Genomic DNA, 22,467 nt, shown 5'->3' with positions numbered 1-22,467 from the left:
GAGTGTGGCCTTCCTCTCAGCTCAGTTCCCTGGCTACAGAGTTGGAATATTAGTTCTGCCCCATAGGATGTCGGGAGGATTTGAGCACTTGATTCAGGTAAGACCTGAGATCAAGGATGTTCCCTATATTTGATCAAAAAATATGAAGGGAAAAACCTGGGATATTCCTGAAGTTTCTAGCTGAACCTGTGACCAGTTATCTGCCTTGTTACCCATGTTTTTGACATCCTGCCATAAATTTGGATTATAACTATGGTCTCCTGCCCCAGAAAATAGCAGCATTTACTATAGCTCCACCTTACAAGACCAACGCAGCCCTCTGGAAAAGAGGCTTCTCCTACCAAAGCTCTCTGGTAATAGCTTGCTGCTCCCAGTAGAGCTGAATAGACCTGGAAGGACCCAGGAATTCACCAGGGCCAAAGACTGGTTGTGGTGGACACAGAAGGAAGTGAGTTGACTCAAGGGCCATTCCTGTGACTCACTCCTGCCCAGAGCAGGGAAGAACTGGTGTGTGGGGAGCATACAGGTGGATAGGCAGCATATTTTCACAGACTTCTCACATCTAAAATTAGGGTTGGGGCCTCCAGTCTCGGCCAGTGCCACACCTGGGACAAATAATGACAGGAATGTGCCCTGAGACAGCTTGCTCAGCCATGCCAGCCCTGGCCCGATACTGAGATACGACCTGCCCTGCCCTTTGCCCAACTTCACTGAGTTGAGCAGAATGTTCTGGGCCCTGGTGCTTACAGGATAAGCCTGCCAGCTCTCAGTGGGTGAGGGGGCTGTCTTCCACACTCTGACCCAGCTTTTTCTGTAACAAAAGGGGAGAGGGTCCTGGCCTCTCTTGACTACATGGTGTGGGGAGAGGAGATATAGATGGGCAGAGGAAGCTTGGTCAGCTCAGGCACTTCACTGGATGTGGTCTCCTCGAGTGTTAATGGGAGGTTCCCACATCCATAGAGTAGGAGTTAAGGATGCTACCTGACTTCTCTGGTGTCATCCAGTGACAATCCCACTATGTATACTGCTGTCTTCAGTGCACAGATGAAGAGACAGGTTTACTGAGCCTGAATCTCACCTAGCAAACCCTGCCGAGAACCAGAACTTTGTCCCAGAACAATTCACACAGGCAGAAGAGTCACACAGATGAAAGGATTCTCTGTGTCTACTTCCTGGTCTGGGCCCCAGGCAGGCTTAGCTGCTCTGTCTCCCTTGATGGTTTAAAGGGTCTCCTACCCCACCCCCAAGGACTCTTCATTTTAACAGGAGACCCCAGAAATTTTGCAAGAAATTTTCTCATCGTGCTGCATGGGATGATACAGTTGGAGATTTCCACAGTTCATATTTTTCTTTTCATTTTATGTGTATTGTGTTTTGCTCCATGCATGCCTGTGTACCAAATGTGTGCCCGGTACCCGTAGAGGTCAGAAGAGAGCATTGGCTTAAGTTACAGACCATTACCATCTGGGTGCTTGGAATCAAATCCGGGTCCTCTGGAAGAACAGCCACTGAGCTGTCTCTCCAACACTAGTCCTTCTCTCTCTGTTGTGTTCCCCAGTATTCCATTGTATACATATGTCTTAGATGATCTGTTCATCCCTCATCAGACAGGAGTTAGATAATTGTGACTACTCTGAAGAAAGCTGTTACAATTGAGTAAAAATCTCTTGTCTGAAGGAGGGTATTTTCTTTATTCTGGATAAGTGCCTAGCTGTTGAATGGCTGGGTCACATGCTAGTAAATATTTAGATTCATAGGAAACCATAAAAATGGTTCCCACCAGAAATGTAGGAGCAGTCCAATTCTTCCATGTTCTCACCCACACTTGGGGTTGTCAGTATTTTCTAGCGTTATCCATTTAGTTAAATTCTTTTAGGATTTAGATTCTTGGAACCTACTGGTCAGACTTTTATCATCTGATAAATGTGTAAATTTAAATGCATTTCTGTTTAAACACTATTAATTTAATGTATCTTGTTGTTTTAATCAGGGTTCTCTAGAGGAGCAGAACCAAGGAGAGGTGGGTGGGGGGGTGTGTGTGCACGCGCGCGCACATATCTGTGTGTCTGTGTGTGTCTGAGTATGCGTGTGTGTCTGTGTATGTGTGTGTGTCTGTGTGTGTCTGAGTATGCATGTGTGTTTGTGTATTGTATATCTGTGTGTCTGTGTGTGTCTGAGTATGCGTGTGTGTCTGTGTATGTGTGTGTGTCTGTGTGTGTCTGAGTATGCATGTGTGTTTGTGTATTGTATATCTGTGTGTCTGTGTATGTGTGTGTGTCTGTGTGTCTATGTGTGTGTCTGTGTGTGTCTGTGTATGTGTGTGCATATCTGTGTGTCTGTGTGTGTCTGAGTATGCGTGTGTATCTGTGTACGTGTGTGTGTGTCTGTGTGTCTATGTGTGTGTCTGTGTATGTGTGTGCATATCTGTGCGTTTGTGTGTATCTGTGTGTCTGTGGGTGTGTCTCTGTGTGTGTACATGTATTCATATTTCAGAATTTATTAAGCTAGCTTTAAAATAGCCAGTGATAGCCATGTCACATCAGAGACTCTGAGAACCCAATAGTTACTCAGCCCTTGAAATTGGTGCCTTATCAGAGTATTCTAGAATAGCTGTCTCTCACAGAGAGGGTGACAACCAGCAGCCACTCAGCCCACAAGGCAAGGTACCCCAGTAGTCCCAATCTGATGTCAAAATCCCAGAAGGTTTTTGGAGCGCCCCTGCTCCCTAGTCCACCATGAAAGCTCAGAAATGCTGGTTCTGCTCTCAGTGATGGAGTCGGAGGGTGGGGGAGGGGCAGTGAGAGGCCAAAGTTTTTAAGTTCAGACTCCATTTTAGAGACCCTGACCTAAGTTTGAACCCAGGGAAACTAACAGGCTGGTACCTAGCATTAGTTTCCAAGTTACCCCCCAACAAAGCCTGAGCCTAGCTCCAGTCTCCAGGCGAATCCCCAACAAGACCAACATTTCCAGGTTACACCCTCAACAAGACCAGTGTCTCTAGGTTATTCCCCCAACAAACCTGCACCCCAGGTTACAAGCCCACCCCTGGCCTAACGACCACCAAAGTAGAGGGGAACAGAAATTAAGTTTATGCTATGACTCCCAGCACAGCCAATTATGTTAAAGGCCACAGGAGATTTCCAATTAGATGCTGGCACATGCACTCCCTGCCTGCTGCTTACTATAAAGCCTTGCCCCATAGACATTTGAGGCACCCCCAACACCAAAACCGTCCTGTGTGACAGCTATGGGGGGGATGGGGGAACTGGCTAGCTCGAATAGAATAAAGACCCTGGTGTGAGTTGCATCAGATCGGCTCCTGTCTGGTTCTTTTGGGGATCACTAACATTTCCCTGCCACTACAGCAGCAGCCACAGCACGAAGGTAAATCAACTCTGCACCAAGAGGGAGAGCAGACCGGTTGAAGGCGAGAGAAACTCTTCTGGAATCCTGTTTACCTAGAAAGCTGCCCCGAGGAGCCACCCACAGTGAGGGCACCCACTGTCTTCCCACACTAACCAAGGCCATCAGGATAACGCTTTAGGCGAGGCTCCTACTCAGGTGATTCTAACGTGTGATGAGTTGACATTAAATCTAACTGTGATGCTTGCTGAGCCGTTAAGACTGAACTCAAGGCAAACAGCTCTATGACTTGCTCATGAATGAAGTCATAAACACAGATATCTTTCCCCATAATACACAATACAGCTTTCTTACACATAGGGCTGCTTGGCAGCATTTCTGAACTGTGTTTGGGTACATTTTAACCACCAAAACCCCCAGCTAAAAGCACCAGATATGAAAAGGAGGCAGAGGAATCACGGAATAGACCGTAAGAAAAAAATCTTTTTTTTTTTTTTGAGACAGGGTTTCTCTGTGTAACCCTGGCTGTGCTGGAACTCAGAATCCGCCTGCCTCTGCCTCCCAAGTGCTGGGATTAAAGGCGCGCGCCACCACCGCCCGGCCGGAAAAACAAATTCTTATTTCAGTTTGAGAGCTACGTCAAGAAAGCAGAGTGCTGCCTTGTGGTGTCTGACCCAGAGCACTCAGAATGCTGTCCCTGCACACATGTCCACATGTGACTGTGTGGGCTTCAGTATTATGAACATATTATGAACACATTTCTGTTCATAACAATGGGAAGGGTGACATCGTCAACTGATGAGGATAACTCATGCTGCTTACACATGAGCCAAGCTCAACATAGGGTCCTTACCACACACACAGTTCCCACAGCCCTATAAGTCACCGTGTGCCCAGGCTCCCTCCGCACTAGTTAGTCTCTTGCCACCAGGACACCCTCTTGCTGCTGCCCTTCCCCCAGCATGCTGTCCTCTTGATTTGTATGTTTACCAACTTTACTTTCTTCCTCCTCCCCTCTAAGATCTCTTCTTCCCCTCTCATGGTCCCTTTTCTAGGTTCATGATCTGCACCCACCCACCCACACACACACAGAGAGACACACACACAGACACACACACACACAGACACACACACACACAGACACACACACAGACACACACACAGACACACACACACACACAGAGAGAGAGAGAGAGGGAGAGAGGGAGAGAGGGAGAGAGGAAGAGACAGAGACAGAGAGACAGAGAGAGACCCTAAAGTTTGCATATGAGAGAAAACCTGTAGTATTATTTCTCTTTCTCAGTCTGGCTTATTTCACTTAGCACAATGATTACCAGTCTTTTCCATGTTACCTTCACAACAAAGATGACGGTCAGCAAAGTACAAACAGCCTACAGAACGGGAGAAGATCCTTGCCAACAACATGTTAGTGGTTAATTTTAGAATATATTTTTTAAAAACTGCAAACCTCACACATTGAAAGAACTCTTCTGATCAAAAAAAAAATGGGCTAATAAACAAGAAAATCTCAAAAGAAGCATCGTGAATGCCTGATAAATGATTGGAGGAAAAGTGTTGGACATCTTTTGCCGTCAGGAAATGTAAATGTGAAAGCTGACTTGAGAGTATGCCTCACACCTGTAAGAATGGCAATTATCCAGTAAACAAACAACAGCAAGTTCTGGTGATGATGTGGGAAAGAGGAACACTTAACCACTGCTAATGGGAGCGGGAACAGGTGCTATGCTGTAGTGTTCCTGGTGTATACTGGAATATATATATATAAGATATGTGTATATATATATACACATACACACATGTGTATGTGTACTGTATGTGTGTGTGTGATGTAGTGTTTGTGGAGTTAATACTGAATACATGTCATATATATAATATATACTGTAACGTTCCTGGAGAGTATATGTGTGTGTGTATACTGTAGCATTCCTGGAGTGTGCGTGTGTGTGTGTGTGTGTGTGTGTGTGTGTGTGTGTGTGTATAAAAGGATGCAGCATTCCTGGAGTATACTGAGAGGACTCAAAGCGGCATGAATTACTTGTATATTCATGACCGTAGCTGCACTATTCACGCAGCTAAGACATGGAATCAGACTAGATGTCCATAAACAGATGAACAAATTTAAAAACTGTGGTTTGTGTACACAGGGGAATTTATTCAGCCACAAAGAAAAACGAGACCACAAAGCATTCTTCTCTAGTGCTAAAGCAGCTTCATATTCCTTAGCTATGCTGTGTTTCATTTGCAGGATTCAACTTTTTACTTTTAATTTTTTTTTTCTTTTTGAGATAAAGTTTCTCTTCACAGCCATAGCTGTCCTAGAACTCACTCTGTAGACCAGGCTAAGTTTGAACTCAGAACTCTGAGATTCCCCTGCCTCTGCCTCCCAAGTACTGGGATTAAAGGCATGCACCATCACCACCTGACTTGCAGGATTCAACTTTTACGTATTTTGTTTGAAGATTTCCATATTGGTATTTACAAGGGCAGGAATTACTTTTTCTATGGTGTCATTGGCTCGCTTGCTTGAGCCATAGGATGAACTGGGCAGTTAATCTTTGGGGTTTTTTTGTTTGCTTTTGTTTTTGTTTTTTGTCAATAGCATGGTACCAGATGTGGATATATTATAAAGAAAAGAGGTTTATTTGGGCTCCTAGTTTTAATCCAAGGTCAGTGGCTTTCTGGCTGGCATTCCTGAGTTGACACAGGATATTACATGGCAAGCGACCTAACCAAACTGGCTTTTTATAGTGGTTCACTCTCAGATAACCTACTTATTTGCTAATCTAATTACAAGAATGCATTAGTCCATTCATAAAGGCAGAGTCTTAGTCATCTCTTAATGGTTCCAACCATTAAAACTGCGTGTGGGAGTGAAGTTAGACCAGAGTTAGGGAGAGGAAGCAATCTGCAGTCCATACCATACCCTCCCTCCCTCCCTGCCTGTTCCTTCCCTCCTTCCTTCCCTCCATCCCTCCCTCTCTCCCTGCCTGCCTCCCTCCTTCCCTCCATCCCCCCCCCCCTGCATCCTTCCCTCCCTCCTTCCCTCCTTTCTTTGTTTTACAGAGAAGGATCTCATACAGCCCAGGCTGGCCTCAAGCTCACTATGAAGCCGAGGATGGAGCTGAACTCTGGAGCCTCTCGCCCTGACCTCCCGAACCCAAGGGTCACAGGTGTGCTCTGCTGCATCTGGCCCTGTGTGATGTTTCCATTACATCCAGGGTTGTGTGTCCACCAAGCAAGTACTATGCCGCCCACTGCATCCTTGCCTCTTTAACCAGGTTGATTGTCCTTGTGGGTTTCAAGTAGTCTCTGCATCCTCTCAATAGCAATCTCTTAGTGGATGTGAGCTTTGAACGTGTTCAGCGGTAGGTGGGTTGGCTTCTTACTCTGTTGGTACTGTCTTTACAAAGCACTTCCATTTTCGTGAAGTTGCCCATTCTTTGGGTCATACCCAAAAGACCAACCCTCCCCCATCCAATGACAGGAATGTTTTGTCTTATGCTTTCTTCTAAGAGTTTGGAATATAAGGACAGAGAAAAAAAAGGAGGGAGGTGATTGGAGAATGGATGGAGAGAAGAAGGTTTATGGGACATATGGGGAGAGGGGATCCGGGAAAGGGGAAATCATTTGGAATATAAACAAAGAATATAGAAAATAAAAATATTTAAAAAAAAGAGTTTGCAGTTTTGGGTATCAAGTTTAAATCTTTGATTCATTTTGAGTAAGATTTTTTTTTTTTTTTTTTTTTTTTTGCAGTTGGGTTAGGGGTTAACTTAGAACCTACATGTGCTAGGCTGGTCCTTTACCTTTGAGCTCTATCCCAGCATCATTTAAAGGGGATGCTTGTGCATTAGTGAGTTAAGGGTGTGGTGTTGCTCTTCTGCATGTCTATTCCTGTTTTTCCAATACTATTTGCTGAAAAGGTGATTATTTCCCTCACTAAGTGACCTTGGGCACTTGTCAAAAAGACTGGCTAAATATGTAAGGGTTGATAGGCTCTCTGCTCTACACTGTGGCTTATGTGGCCTTGTGCAAACATCATATATTTTGATTGCTGTAGCATTATGGTCAGTTTCAAAATCTGTAAGTTTGAATCCTTTATATTTGTCCATCTTTTCTCTATCTGTAGATATCAGGGATCCCTTGGTATCTCATATAAACTTTGGGAAGAGTTTTTCTACAGATGAAAGATGTTACTGGTGTTTTGCTAGGAACTGCACTGAATATGTGGGCCATTTGGAGTAGTACAGACATCAGGATGATGATAAGACCCAGTCCACGCTCACGGGCTTGTTGTTACAGCTTGGTTCCCTTCTGCTGTGTTCTGTAGTTTTCATTGAGTATGTCTTCCATTTCCTTAAACTAATCCCTAAGTGTTTCCTTTGTTAATGATATTGTCAACAGCACTTTCCCCAAAATTTCCTTTCCAGATTATTCCTCATCAGCATATTGGGATAAAATACTTGGTATCTACTTGTCAAATTCCTGTAATCTAGTAAAGCGTGTATGTGTGTGTGTGTGTGCATGTGTGTGTGTGTGTGTGTGTATTTATGTGTGTATGTGTGGTCATTAGAGTTTCAATGTATTTGTGATCTTATCATTCCCAAAGATACTATTTCTTCTTCCTTTTCGATGTAGCTCTGTGCTCTTTCCTTCTCTTGTCCCCTTGGCAAGGATTCTTTTACTTTGTTGAACGGAAGTGAGCATACAGAACAGGGCATCCTGTTCCCGAGCTCAGAGGGAAAGCTTTCAGTTTCTTGGGGATTTGTTTCAGTCTGGTTTCTTCCCTTGGCTTCCGGTGACATTCCTACTGCTTCTTCACAGGGACACTGTCTATGCTCACACGCCTTCTGCCTCTCATGTCTACATTTCTTCTGAGAACTCTCACCACCTTGAATTAGAGCCTTTTCTAAGGAACTCATTAAAATGTAATCATTTCTTTAGAAGATTTGTTTCTAACTACATCACACTCAGATATATCGGGATTATAACTTCAGCATACGGGTTTGGGGAAACAGTCCACAATCGTTATTACATGTGTGTGTGAAAGGGGTGACAGGAAAGTGGGTCCACTAAGACCACTGGAAGGCAGCATGGAGGCACCAACTAGATTTTCTTCTGGGAACAAATTAAACAACCGCAGTTACATTCCTCTTTTCCCATCACTCCCCAGCTTGGCCCCGCCACAGAGGTGGCTCCTGGCCAACAATCCCTCACCTCCCAGTATGGAGGACTGCACCAGTTACAATCTATAAAGCAAAGTCCTTGGTAAGACTGACATATCATAAAGCTCTGGGGAGACATGCCTTGGCAATCATGCATTTATGTGCATGTCTGTGTTTGCATAGCAGAAACTGAAGCATTCAGATTGTCCTCAGACTCTTCCCTCCACACAGTCACACGTCTTAGTATTCAGTGCATCAAGGGACATGTTTATTTGCTATTGGCTTAGACTTTCTTTCAATGATCTTTAATTATTACATTTTTTCACTGTTTTTAAGATGTGTTATAACAAATCTCCTTCTAGGAGTGCCCTTCCAGGGTAGATACAAAAGTCTAAAATTCCCAAACAGTGCATTTAAAATATGCAGGGTGTTGACGTGCCTCCAGGGGCCTCCTAGATGGCTCGGCGGGCAAAGGTGCTCAGCACACAAATCCGGCAGCCTCAGTTTGATCCCTGGAACCTACAGAAAGGCAGGATCAACTCCACAGAATTGTCGTCGCACCTTGCAAGTGCATTATGGCATGCTTGTGTGCGCGCATACACTACAATCAGTGATTTTTAAGAAGATAACATTTAAAGGATTGGCAAGATGGCTCCGTGGTTAAGAACACTGGTTGCTCTTCAATACCCACATGGAGGACTACAAACGGCTGTTAACTCCAGTTCCAGGGGATCTGACACACTCTTCTGATCTCCATGGATTTCATAGATGTAGTGCACAGGCATACATTCAGGAAAAACACCCATACACATAAAACAAAACAAAAGTAAAGGTGATGTTTAAGTGTGCCTCCGAAGCACACAAGAGCCTGCTTTTCCATCCTTTCCCAGCAGGTCATGACTCTTCTTAATTTTTGCACAAAATTATGTTTGAACTTGTATTGCCTGTTCGTTGGGTTGTTAGTCTTTCAGGTGTATATTAGTTGTGCCCTTTCTTACGAGGGTCGCTCGTTTACAACCTGTGCCTATTTTTCACTGGGTTGTCTTTCTCCTCCAAGTGGTTCATCATATCTTAATGCCAGGGTTTATTTTATTTCTAAAGAACTTGCCTTGCACATATCTTGTGTATATGTATGTGGTGGGTACAAGTGTGTGGGGGACAGATGACAACGTGTGGGAATTAGTTCTCCTCCTCCACTCAAACTCATCCCCAGCTAGCAACAACGGCCCTTACCCATGGCCCTTACCCACACACGGCCCTTACCCATGGAACCGCCTCAGCCGCCTTATGGTAGAAAAGCTGTTCTGGCTGGCGGAGAATTCTTGGTCTCCTCCACAGTGCTGGCACACCTTCTCTATGTCCAGGTCACAAACGTGCCCCTCTTGCCTTTCCACTAAGACCACAATAAGCCTTTTATGTGTATTGCCAGTCTGACAGCCCAGCTTAACCAGTCAGGTGAACAGTAGTTGTCTAGTCTGCTCACTACTTCCTGGGGCAGCTGTGAGGATGAGATGGGTGAGACAGGTAAGGTGGTCCGCACCACGCCTGGCCCGCACAGAGCACTCGGTCAACACCCATCGTAAAGCAATTGCTGCAGCTATCACAGCCCTCGTGTAAGGGTACACACAGTCATAATTATTCTCCAGGCTCCATACTCTCTCATGCAAGGACACGACCCATAGTCATAATTATCACTCAAGCGTCTCCTCGATGCTACTCTGCCCTCTACCTCTATGAGTCTGACTTTTTAATATTTTATTTTATTTTATTTTCCAGGCAGGGCTACTCATAGTCCAGGCTGACCTTGAATTACTGGTCCTCCTGATTCCACCTCCTGAATTGCTGGGATTCCAGGTAAGTGTCACTGTGCCCAGGTCTGAGTTTTGTGTCTCTGTCTCTCTGTCTCTCTCTCTTTCAGACAAGCTGGCCTTGAACTCTATATGTAGCTGAGCTTGATCTGAAATGTCTGGTCCTCTCAGGTGTGCGTCATCATGCCTGATTTACATTGACCCCACCCAACTCAGACGCCTCCAGTCTCACTCCGTTGAGGCCCTCTTGACAGGTGCAGCAGTACACAGACCCTCGAAGCTTTCTCATCTCTTTGAGGTTGTGTCTGGTTATAGTTTGGTGAGCAGGTTCAGATTCAGACCCTGAAGGGTGAGCCACATTAGCCTGAGCCCTAAGCCCATGCCGTTTGCCCTAAGGGTTGTAAGGAAGCACCAAGAACACATCCATGCCAACCAGGTCCTCAGAGCCTGACTCTGGATTGCAGCCTTCTGTGTCAACCTCTGAGGGCACCGAGCCACCTGTTGTGGAGTTAAGGTTGTTCAGACTTGGGGAAAGGTGTGTGCTGGCAGAGGCGGCAACTCCTCCAGGGTATTTATTCATCTCTGTCTTGCAGCTTCTTCTTCCAGACAGCAGAGACATCTAAGCATATCTTCACCCAGAAGAGAAATGAATTGCAGCAAGTTCCATCAGACTAATATTCTGGGTTTTGTTTGCTTTGCCAGTTTCTAAATGTAATTCTATTTCTTTATCTAAAGTATTGAGATTTGGATCGCATGCATGATAGACTAGTACCCCACCACTGAGTTATATTTACAGTCCATATGATGGGCTTTGACTGTGCCACGATTTATTTGGAGTTGTGAGCCACCATATGGGTGCTGGGAACTAAACCTGGGCCCTCTGCAAGAGCCAAAAGGGAACTGCTGAGCCAACTCTCTATCCTCATCACCTATCACTTCTTAAAATGAACCTCCCTCTGCCAGGTATGGTGGGTACTCAGGAGGCAGAGGCAGGCAGATCTCCATGAGTTCAAGGCCAGCTTCATCTACAGAGCTAGTTCCAGGACAGCCATGGCTACACAAAGAAAACCTGTCTCAAAAAACTAAAACAAACAAACAAACAAAACCCTGTGGCTTATACATTGAGGGCCCCTGAAACTGGATCTGAGCCCCCTCTACCCCTGCCCAATTCAAGTACCCAGATATCCTATAATCCTAGGTTTCAAATATATGCAAATATATGCAATGCTCACAGTCAAAACATTGCTGAAGTCAAAGCAACATTTATATTTTGGTTTCCTCTATTACCAGTCACTAGATGTATATCTATTACCAATATTTGTCACCAGATGTTGTCCTCCAAGGAATCAGGTGTTCCATGGGTCTGGAACTGCCACAGTGTTAGAGTTCTCAGAAGGGAAGCCCAAGCAGGGCAGGCAGCTGGGATCCCAGGTCTCACCTGCTACTGTGGCAACAGTGCCAGTGGCAGTGGCAGATGGCAGCAGGGAGGGGGTGGTAGGAAAGGCAGGGTGTGAGCCCAGCCTTCCTGGGGGAGGGAAGCTGCTAAGGTCCAGCAATGAATATTTCCAGAGAGAAGATGATTTTCAATGAAAATGCACTTTAGTCTATGTGGATAGAGACTTTATAAACTCTGAAGAGTAGTGAAGTGGAAACTTAAGGGTTCTTTGAAAAGTCAGTTGTGTTGGGGTGTACGGGAGTGGTTCTGATGCTTTGATTGGGAATCCGCGTGTCCATAGCTAAGGTCCTTGCCCCCAGTTGGTTCTTGATCTATCATTGAAGATGCCAGTGGCCAATGGCTGAGCAGAAAGAAAGAGGAGGGACTCCCAGGTTCTCACGGAGTAGGAAAGAGGAGAGGGCAAGAGGAGGAAAATTGAGAGACTTGGGGGGAAAGAGACAGAACAGTCTCAGAGCTGCAGGGGAGATCTTCCAAAATGTAGGTGGAAAGGGAAAGGGGCCCATGGAAGGGCAGCCCAAAAGCATCTTGGGCAACAAGACCAATGGGCTTCTCAGAAGGTAACTAAGCTGAGGGAAGATTTAGAGGTGTTAATCTAGGAGTAAAGGGAAGAGCACGCTAGCTGCAGGAGGCTTTGACGAACCTTAGCATGGGGTGGACTTCAGGTGTTTTTCCTACATGACTGATTGTTATGGCCCTCTCAGTGGGGTGTCATGTTCCATGTTTCAGAGCAGGTAGAGTTTGGAGAGAGCTGGCCCTACACCTACCATACTCAATTCTGAGTTCACAGGGTTTGGGCTCTGTCCACCCTACCAGTTCTTCTGTCTGGTGGCATGGTCCACTTGCCCCACACCAGTAGAGGTCCAAATGTTTTCCTAAAACATTTGGTAAATATGTAAAATTTACCAAAAATAAAAAAGTAAAAAATAAAAATAAAATTGGGGGAGGGGGTATCCCAAGCTGGCTTCAAACCTACTATGTTGACATGGATGACCTTGAACATCTGATCCTTCTGCCTTTACCTCCCTAGTACTGGAATTACAGGCCTTCATCCCTGTGATGGCTATTTCTGGTTGTCAACTTGACTACATCTGGAATGAACTACAATCCAGAAATGGAGGACACATTTATGATCCAGATCTTGAGGCTGGAAGACATAGGCTTTTGATCTGGATCCTGACATGGGATGACACTGGCTACTGATCTGGCTATTGAGGTAGAGTGGCCATAAAAAGCTTAGGCCCAGCTAAGGTGATACACACCTTTAATCCCAGGAAACGGCGGCAAGCAGATCTCTGAGTTCAAGGTCAGCCTGGAATAGAGCAAGCTCCAAGTAAGGAACTGCTTAGGTCCGGGCAAGGTGGTCATGGGTGTGGTTGTCACTCCTTTAATCTGGGCCAAATTGGCTGCTGGAGACTGACATAAGGGCAACAGAAAGAGGAAGGGTTCCTTCTTTATCTGCTTGCACTCCTTCCACATCTAATGGAACTTCCTCACAATTTTAGCTCTTACAGAAGATCAGCTGAACATCTAGCATCACGGGACTGAGCAAATACTAGATTCTTGAACTTCCCATTCACAGCTGTCCATTGCTGGGTTAGTTGAACTGCAGACTTGTAAGTCGTTCTAATAAATCACCTTAATACATAGGGGCATCCCAAGGTTCTGCGACTCTAGACTAAGCCAAGCCTAGTTCTATGTAGTGCTGAAGATTGAACTCAGACTTTCATGTTTGCTAGGAAAGTACTCAACTGACTGAGCTACAATACCAGCCATGGTTTACGGATATTTTACAGGATATTCACATGTAGACAGACTGGGAATTCCTGGGGTAAGAGCCTTTGTGGAACAGCAGTGGCTAGTGGCTAGTGGCCTGACCACTGGGCAGGCCCTCGCCCCGTTCCTCCCACCCCACTTTGGTGACCAGCTGTCTTGGGTGCTCTCCAGAACTTGTGTCATCTCATCATCTCAGAGGAGAGGACAGAGTGAGCCTTTGGGCCACAGAACAGCTTGGGGAGGGGGTGAGAGTTTCATCGCTGCCATTTTGAGAGAGTTCCTCACCACTACCTGACACAGGCTGGCTTCTATTCTGGAAGAGTTCTCAGCCTGTCAGGCATCAAGTGGAAGAGTCTGGATGTCGATGGCCTTAAAGGATCTAGTCAAGATGGTCAGTCCAATTCCCTCACGGCTATCCACTGAGGGAACAGACCTTGCTCCCTTGAATCTGTCTCCCTAGCACAAGAAACCAAACACATAAAGTCCTTGAGAAAGTCCAGAGAGATTATTGTTCAGTGGCTAAGAGCACTGACTGAACTTCCAGTGGATTCAATTCCCAGCACCCACATGGCAGCTCACGACTGTCTGTAGCTTCAGTACCAGGGGCTCTGACACCCTCACACATGCAGGTGAAACACCAATACACATGAATTTTTTTAAAAAATTAAAGCATTTCTCAAAAAAAAAAAAAATAGACCTTGAGAAAACACTGGACCCGGGGTGCTATTGGGGTAAGAGACTGCTCCTGAGCTATTTTGAACCCCTTCTCAAACAATCTTTTCTAAGCCCCACTCTCCTCAGCTGAGAAGTTCTACTTAGTCCCAAGTAAACGTAATCATTAAGAAAGAAATGCTACCTTGTCAAGAATGCTTCAGAGGCCCTTTTTTTTTCTGCCCTCTGAGAACCAACAGAATGCTCTGAACTTGTTTGCATTCTCTGAAGACCTACTGTTCTCTGAAGTTGTACTACGTGGTAGTGAGAACAAGCAATTCCTCCATGTTCTCTTCAACCAGAGGAAGGGAGGGACCCGGTGGAACCTGTCAGGTCCAAAGGAAACTCCATTTCCCCGAGTTCTGACAGTTAAACAAAAGCCAGAATTCCTCAGGAACTTCTGAAGCTGGTTCCTCACTTACCAAAAGGAGCCATTTCCCATATCACTAGCAGAGGGACAAATGGCTACCTGTGGTGCCTGTTAGTATAGCAGCACACATGTTGCCTCCAGGTTCCCTCAGTGTCACAAGTACCTCTTACACACTTTAGAGTCTGAACTGGCATCCCGACTCTTCTTACAAGTTAGAGAGGAAGGCTTGATCTCCAGGGGTTCAGGCTGGGGTTAGGGCAGTACCTTGGAACTCCTGTTGGGTCTGGACAGCGTTCGTGAGAAGACTGGACCTGGAAGACTGAATTCTTATCCTGACTTTTCTATTTTATCTATACTATTCTTTTGTTTGTTTGTTTTGTTTTTTGGATTTGTTTTTTTCAGACAGGGTTCTCTGTATAGCCCTGGCTGTCCTGGAGATCACTCTGTAGACCAGGCTGGCCTTGAACTCAGAAATCAGCCTGCCTCTGCCTCCCAGAGTGCTGGGATTACAGGTGTGTGCCACCACTGCCCGGCAGACTTCACTTTCTAAAAGAGGGCTCTGATCTGCCCGAGTCAACAGAGCTGCACTTGGCTGCACTGTTAACTGGCTGACCTGTTTCCAAACTTCTCAGGGCCTGTTTTCTCATGGGCAGAGAAGGATAACACAGCCCTTATGGTGACAGGAAAAAGTGCAATAGCTTGTGGGAACAGGGACTGGCATAGAGGGAGTGCCCAGCTGTGAGGCAGTGTTAGACACAGGGATTGGGTGAGGATTTTAAATTGTATTTGTTTGTGTGTTTGTTTGTTTGATTAGGAAGAATCTCACTATAGAAGCCTGGCTGTCCTGGAGCTCACTCTGTAGACCAGACTGGCCTTGAACTCAGAAATCAGCCTGCCTAGGCGTGCGCCACCACCACCCATCTTACTATTCTTTTTTAAGATGATGATGATGATGGTGATTTTTGGTTTTTTTGAAACAGGATTTCTCTTTGTAACCCTGACTAACCTGGATTCGATTTGTAGACCAAGCTGTCCTGAGACTCACAGAGATCTGCCTGCCTCTAACCTCCCAGAGTACTGGGATTAAAGGTGTGCACTATCACACCCAGCTTTAATATTATTTTTGTTATTTTTATAGTGTGTGTGTGTGTGTGTGTGTGTGTGTGTGTGTGTGTGGTAAGTGCAGGTGCTCTTGGAGGCCAGAGGCTACAGATCCTTTTGGAAGCTGGACCTACAGACAGTCGTGAGCCGACCTATCTAGATGTTGGGAACCTAACTAGGGTCTCTGGAAGAGCAGTCTGTGTTTTTAACTACCAACCCACCCACACACTATGGCTAACTAGAGAACTTTCTAGTTACTTACTAGGTGCTTCAGGAATAAGATAAAAGTCATGGATCCCTGGTGTGTGGACACCTATGGACACCCCCCAACAAGGGGTAGCTTATCTTCAGGGTATCTCTATGGGGGATCCCCATGGACTGCCTTCAGCTAAGAGCTTCATTTGCTGAGGCCCATCCTTCCACGCCAAGCCCACACAGAGAATCAGTCTCCCCTCACCCCGGCAGAGGGCTGAAACTGACAGCTTAGTCTATCAATCACGCCATCTGTCTCTTAGCTGTCTATCTATGCTAACTGAAGAGGCAAGCAAGAGCAGCCTGGGACACATGCTCCTTTTTTATTTTTCATTCATCGACTCGTGTAGGTAGAATTTTGACTCCCCATCATGGGGAAGAGATGTATTTTCTTTCAGTCCTTCAATCAATCGCAAGTCTCTGTGTTCAACAACCTTTCAGAGCTTTGATACCATCCAACTCTGTTGTCCACAATGTGTTGTCCACATTGCTCTGTCTCTAAACTATCTAAACACAAATGTGAAGTTCATGGGTTTACTGCTTTCAATTGTGTTTGAAACTCAGTCACCACAGACTGAGCCTTGGCCTCCCAGATGTGTTTGGTTATCCAGAAACAGTCTCCTCCCCATCCTCTGTAGACATCAGGTCACCAGGGCTCAGGGTGCCTGGTGCTCCACGGTAGTACACAGCCAGCGACTTCTTTGCCAGGTGGCACTTTCCGCTCGGGCCTGAGGACGTTAGGTCCCACACAGAGCACCAACACTCCTGCTGCTCTAGCACAGTGCTGGACACTGAGCTGCAGCTCATCAAAGCTGGCCCTCCACTCCTCAAGGCCAGCCTGGGAGAAGTCCTTTGGGGCAGATCCTAGGGGGCGGAGAAGCCTTCCTCTGGACAGCAATGCTACAGCCTCCTGCAGATGAATCCAGCTGCCCACCCCAGACCAGGGGCCAGTCATTAGCAGCAAATTGGAGTGCCCCTGCCGGACTGCCTTGAGAGCTGACCCTGCTGGGTGCCACCTTCCAGCAATGACAGGGTCTGTGGTGGGCTGGGATCGACAAGCAGGGTTGCAGGGAGCTGCTATGGGCTGGCTATCCCCGCCTGGCGTTGCTGTTCCGAGTATCACTCTAGCTGCGTTCTTCACTCACACAGGAGCATAGTGTGACACACACACACACACACACACACACACACACATACACATGCAGCCCCATTCACCCTCAAGACCTTAAGAAAAGAACCATTCCTTCCTCCCAACTCTCCTACTTTCCTTTCCCTGGGAACCCAGTAAGCCTCCCAGGTCTTCTCAGCACCTCTCCCCTCACACCATCCCGCCCCCCCAAATTGAAACCAAACCAAACCATGGATAAAGGAACTCACCATGCCTTCTTGGCATACTGGCCTCAGGAGCTGGCTCTGGAGGCTAGCTGCCCTGGCAACCTCTAACCAGCTGTTACCTTGAGCAAATTCTAATCTAGGAATCTCAGTACTCAAGGGGTTAGGGTTAGGGAGAGTTAGGGTTAGGGTTAGTTTACATATACAAGCGGACTGAAACGTTTCTGTATCCATTGTAAAAGCATTGTGACACCCCCTCCCCCAACAGTATTTGTGGTTCAAAGGAAGATCTGCTACAACACCAGGGTAACAGCCAATCTCTGAAGGGCAGGGATGGGATTTCTTGCTAAGCACTGAGTGCCTCAGCTTTCAAAGGCTACCCCAGTACAGCAGTGACACAGCTGGGTGCCTGACAGCCAGCTGCTCCCCAATAATCCCAGACTGAGGCACCTCCTGCCTCTGCCAGGCTCACTCTCTATTCTCACTCCAGTCACTTCTGGAATTTTTCTGAAACAATGGCCTGCTGTTAAGATGCTGGTGCCTCACTAGCCAGAGCCAGGAGGAGTCCCAGCTCCTTGATCTGTCATTGACCCGCCTGGCTTGCTGTATCTGTTGCTCACCTGCTCCCTGGCAGGAAATGTGGGCTCTGTGTATCCTGCTTTCCTCACTACTTGCCCTTAGAAAGCTAAACTGGGGCTAGGGGTAGAGAATTGGAAGCAGCAACTTGACTAATGCCACACCTGCAGTTCGATAACTTTGGAGTTGTCCCACAATCCTGACTTCCCAAGCTAGGCCTGTAATAAACTTGTCTGAGGCCCAGCATGGATACACAGCTTTAATCCCAGCATTCAGGAGACAGGCAGGAAAGGATCTCCGTGAGTTCTAGGTCAGCTTTGTCCACATAGCGAATCACACGTCAGACAAGGTTGCATAGTGAGACTCTTGTCTCAAATAAATAATAAATTAGACAAACCTGTTTGAACCTGGTGATCTGTGGCTTGGAAGCTGCCAGAAACACACCCACACCTCATGAAGAAAGCACATGTGATTCTTCCACGAGAGCATTTGCTGAGGCAAAGTGGAAGTTTAAGTAGAATTGGTATCTTGCACTTGAAAGAACAACCCCTTTTCTAGTAGACAGCCACGACAGTGAGCACATCTCAGTGACAAGACAGCCAGATTTCTGTCCACATAGTAGCAGTCCAAAAGGGAACAGAACTATTTGAGAATTCTGCCCTCTAGTGCTTGTAACCTTAAAAAAAACAAATGCAATTTAAATAATTAAAGAGTCCACCCTCCTAGCTGGTTAGAGCTTCAGGAGGCCTCTACCATCTGTCTGAGCTCCAGACAGCCCAGGTGAAGTCACCTGGGTGCTAAGGTAATCAATCAGACCTCCAAAGCAACTGCAAACCCCAGCTCCCAGAGCTGCCTTTGATAGATTGCAGCCATAATGGAATGGACCTGCCCCACCAAAGACAGGAGCTAACCCTATTAACAGCCAGGAATCTAATCGTAGTGAATCACGATTCAAAAGTGCAACTGGCACAGAACCCATGCACAAACTCCTGGACACAGCAGGGTGCATTTGATGCCCACAAACCCCTGCAGGACATGTCCATTTAGCATGCCTTAGAGGGGAAAGGGCTGCCGTTCTGAGGACTCTGGTTTGCCTGGCCTCTTCTTTCCCCTCTTGGATTTGATAGCTCTCTCCTAGTTTACATTTTACATTTCGCTCGCACTCAAGGCCCCACCAGGCACAATGTAATGGGGGACATCACCTCTCTGCTGAGTCCCAGCTGACGTTGGGGACAGTTCTCAAACTTACCTCTCCTCTTCAAAGAAAACCTAAAGATTTCAGAGTCTGGCTCTCAGGGAAGGAAGTTGTTCCTGGGACATCCATGCCCCCAGTCGGACCTGTAGATCTGCCACATGCAGGAGAAACTGGCACCCACTCCCTGCTACATACTGCAACTGCTCCACATGCAGGGCAGCAGATCCTATCTTGAGAAGCTGTTGTTTGCCACTTCACCTGCAAGTAGGAGACAGATCCCCAGGGACCAGGGGCTGCATTCTGCATGGTCACCTGGTATGCTGAGACCCTGCCCCAAGAGCTTAGAACCCTAACATTCATTGACTGCCCCTGACACTCAGAAGCTAGCTGAGACTACAGCTTCCACGCTAGAAACCTCCCAGCCCCCACACTCCCCTCCTGTGGCCCTAGATGAGCTCAGAATATCTACCTTTGCATTTGCTTTGCTACTCTGGCTGGCCAATAAAATGTCACCTCTGTCTGCTCACCCTTTGTTGTCTGCCCTCTCCATTCTTGGAGGGAGGGTTAAAAGTCCAAGCTAAGACCCCCTTCAACAGCATGTTTAAAGCATACTCTTGGGAGTTCTGATGTTTGTACACACTGAAACTATTACCACACCACCATGACATCTACCATCTCATAAGCCACTTCATGCCCCTCAAAAACACCCTCTTCCATTCCTACACAACCATTTCTACTACTATAGTCTATACTTCCGGAAACCTTCACATCTTGTTTTAAGGAGACCTGGCTTCTTTCATGCAACACAATTATTTTGCTAAGTATTACTCTCTAGTTCCTTTCATTGCTAAGTAACGGATGGTACCGATACGTCAATGTCCTGCCTCCTGAGGCCAGGGTCTGTTCACCTGGCACATCTCTACACTTCTCATTTTATTGCCAAGTTTTTGGAGGAATATTGGATGCCAAACATTTTTTATAGTCAAATAGTTTTTTCCCCCAATGTCAATGTGGTTGTCAGTAATTTGGAAAAATGACATTTTAAAAAGATAAGAGTATCAGGTATAAAAAAATTAACAAATTAGACTAATAGAAGAGAGGTCAATAAAGCTCATTGCTTCTTTAGGACAATAATAAAATTTCAAAAATAGTAAGAGTTCTGGGGACACAGCTCAATGGAGAATAAAAGGTTCTGCCTTCACACTCCAGCAGTACCAGACCCAACTATTTTCCTGCAGATTCATGTTTCCAATGTATCTAATTTAAAGATATTTCTTTCAAAACAATTAGCTTCTATCTCTATAGCCTTGAATAATGTAACTCTCTAGAAAAAAAAAAATTCCTTTGGGAGTATGTGTGTATGTGCAGGGGACTGGACCCAGGGCCTTGAACACACTAGGCAGGTGAAGAGAAAGTGCTTTAGCACACTAATTACTGTTGGTTTATTAGACTGTGTGACTCAGGGGAAGGGGAATCCTTCAGTACCTATGGGGCAGAACTGAGAAGCACCCAGTAACAGGCTTAGCAGGAGACTGGGGTCTAATCCCATAACCACAGAAAACCTCCCACCCTCATCTCACCCCTTACTTCATCAACCGCCTACTTACTCAACTCCTTACCCAGTACATCATGTCCAGCTCCCAGCAACAGTGACAGGCACACTGAAGCAAAGGTGCAGTCTGAACGAAGCAGGCCTGAGATGCAGCAGGAAGGGGATGTCAGTCACCACCCCAGGCATGTTTAACACAACTGACACTAGTGTGTTACAGGAGAACAGATGACACCAGAGAACAGGCGGTAAAGAACACAGACAGGGAGTGTCTGTCAAAGAGTCAACGGCATGCTGGGAATGGGCTTTGGTGGCAGGGCACTTGTCTAGCTCGTCCAAGATCCTGGGCTCAATCTCTGGTACTGTAAGCTGAAATGAAGAAGGTATCTGACACTAAGTGGGGCATACTGGCACACCGTGCCATCACAACACTTAGCAGAAGGATCAACCCTGGACACATGGGGAGTTAGTCACTGCTCTATTGCTGTGAAGAGACACCATGACCAAGGCAACTCTGACAAAAGAAAGCATTTAATTAGGGCCTTCTTTTCACTTTCAGAAGGTTAGTTCATTATCATCATGGCAAGAAGCATGGCACCAGGCAGCAGGTATGGAGCTGAAACCATTAAATCCCGATCCACAGGCAGCAGGCAGAAAGATAACCTCAGGGCCCATCCCCAGTAACACTCCTCCTCCAAGGCCACACCTCCTAACCTTTCCCAAATAGTTCCATAAACAGGACCAAGCATCCAAATATATGAGCGTATGGGGGTCACTCTCAGTCAAACCATCACACCGGCCTCAAAATATGAATAAACAAAGACAAAACACTCAAAATGCAGCAATCAAAGCAGGGGGCATCTTTGATGGGGCTTACTACTAGACTGAACACAAGGACTGCTAGGTGGAGGCTACATCAAGAGAAACTTACAAGGCAGGAGAGAAGAGGAAGGATGTGTCTAAGTAAGACCCACACTCAGCATATCACTGTCTAATTGCTAAAGACAAAGATAAAGGGGAAAGAAGTCTTCAAAGAAGACAGAAGAAAACCTATTACCTAAGGAGGAGCAGAAATAAGCAACACACCCAACTTCTCAGAAAGTTTGAGAAAATACTTAAAACTATTCAAAGAGAAGTCTCATGGACCTATACTTAAGCAAAGACGCAGACAAATGACCGATGGGCTTTGTTCCAATGAAGCAGCCTTGTCAGCTAAGATACAAGAAAACAAAGAGATGGGAGTCAGAAATGCAGACTTAAATTTAAAAAAAAAGAAAAGAACCTTTCATTTTTCTTATTAGATTTAACAGATAATAAAACCATAATAGTAACAGTGACTCAATGAGCGCTGCTCATGTTTTTCAAGGCCTGCATGAACAGCAGCAGGGGCATGAGGGAGGGGGCCGGAACCTAACCCTCCTTTACTGTAGGTTCCTGACTACACGAGCTACAAAGCAGGATGGCGCTGCCGAGGGGAGACCTGGATTAGTTATAAATGTACGCAGCAAACTCTAGAGCAACTACTAAACAAAGAAAAAGACGTGTAGCTGATATTGGCAGATACTGACTTCACTACACCACAGCCACTTTCTATGTTGATGACCTAAAAACGCCGCAAAGGTCAGGAAGGCAAGTCTATCAGAGAAGACAAAAAACAAACCAACAAACAAAACCCAGAACCCAACTGTATGTTGTATCTGCTAGGAGACTGTACCTATAATACACAACAAAGAGCAATCAGCAATCACAGCTGATGATAAAACCACAAATAACCCAATGTTTTTAAACGGACAAA

The sequence above is a fragment of the Apodemus sylvaticus genome, chromosome 5, assembly GCF_947179515.1.
Source record: "Apodemus sylvaticus chromosome 5, mApoSyl1.1, whole genome shotgun sequence".
Taxonomy (NCBI): domain Eukaryota; kingdom Metazoa; phylum Chordata; class Mammalia; order Rodentia; family Muridae; genus Apodemus; species Apodemus sylvaticus.
Note: the sequence above shows the minus strand (reverse complement) of the source record.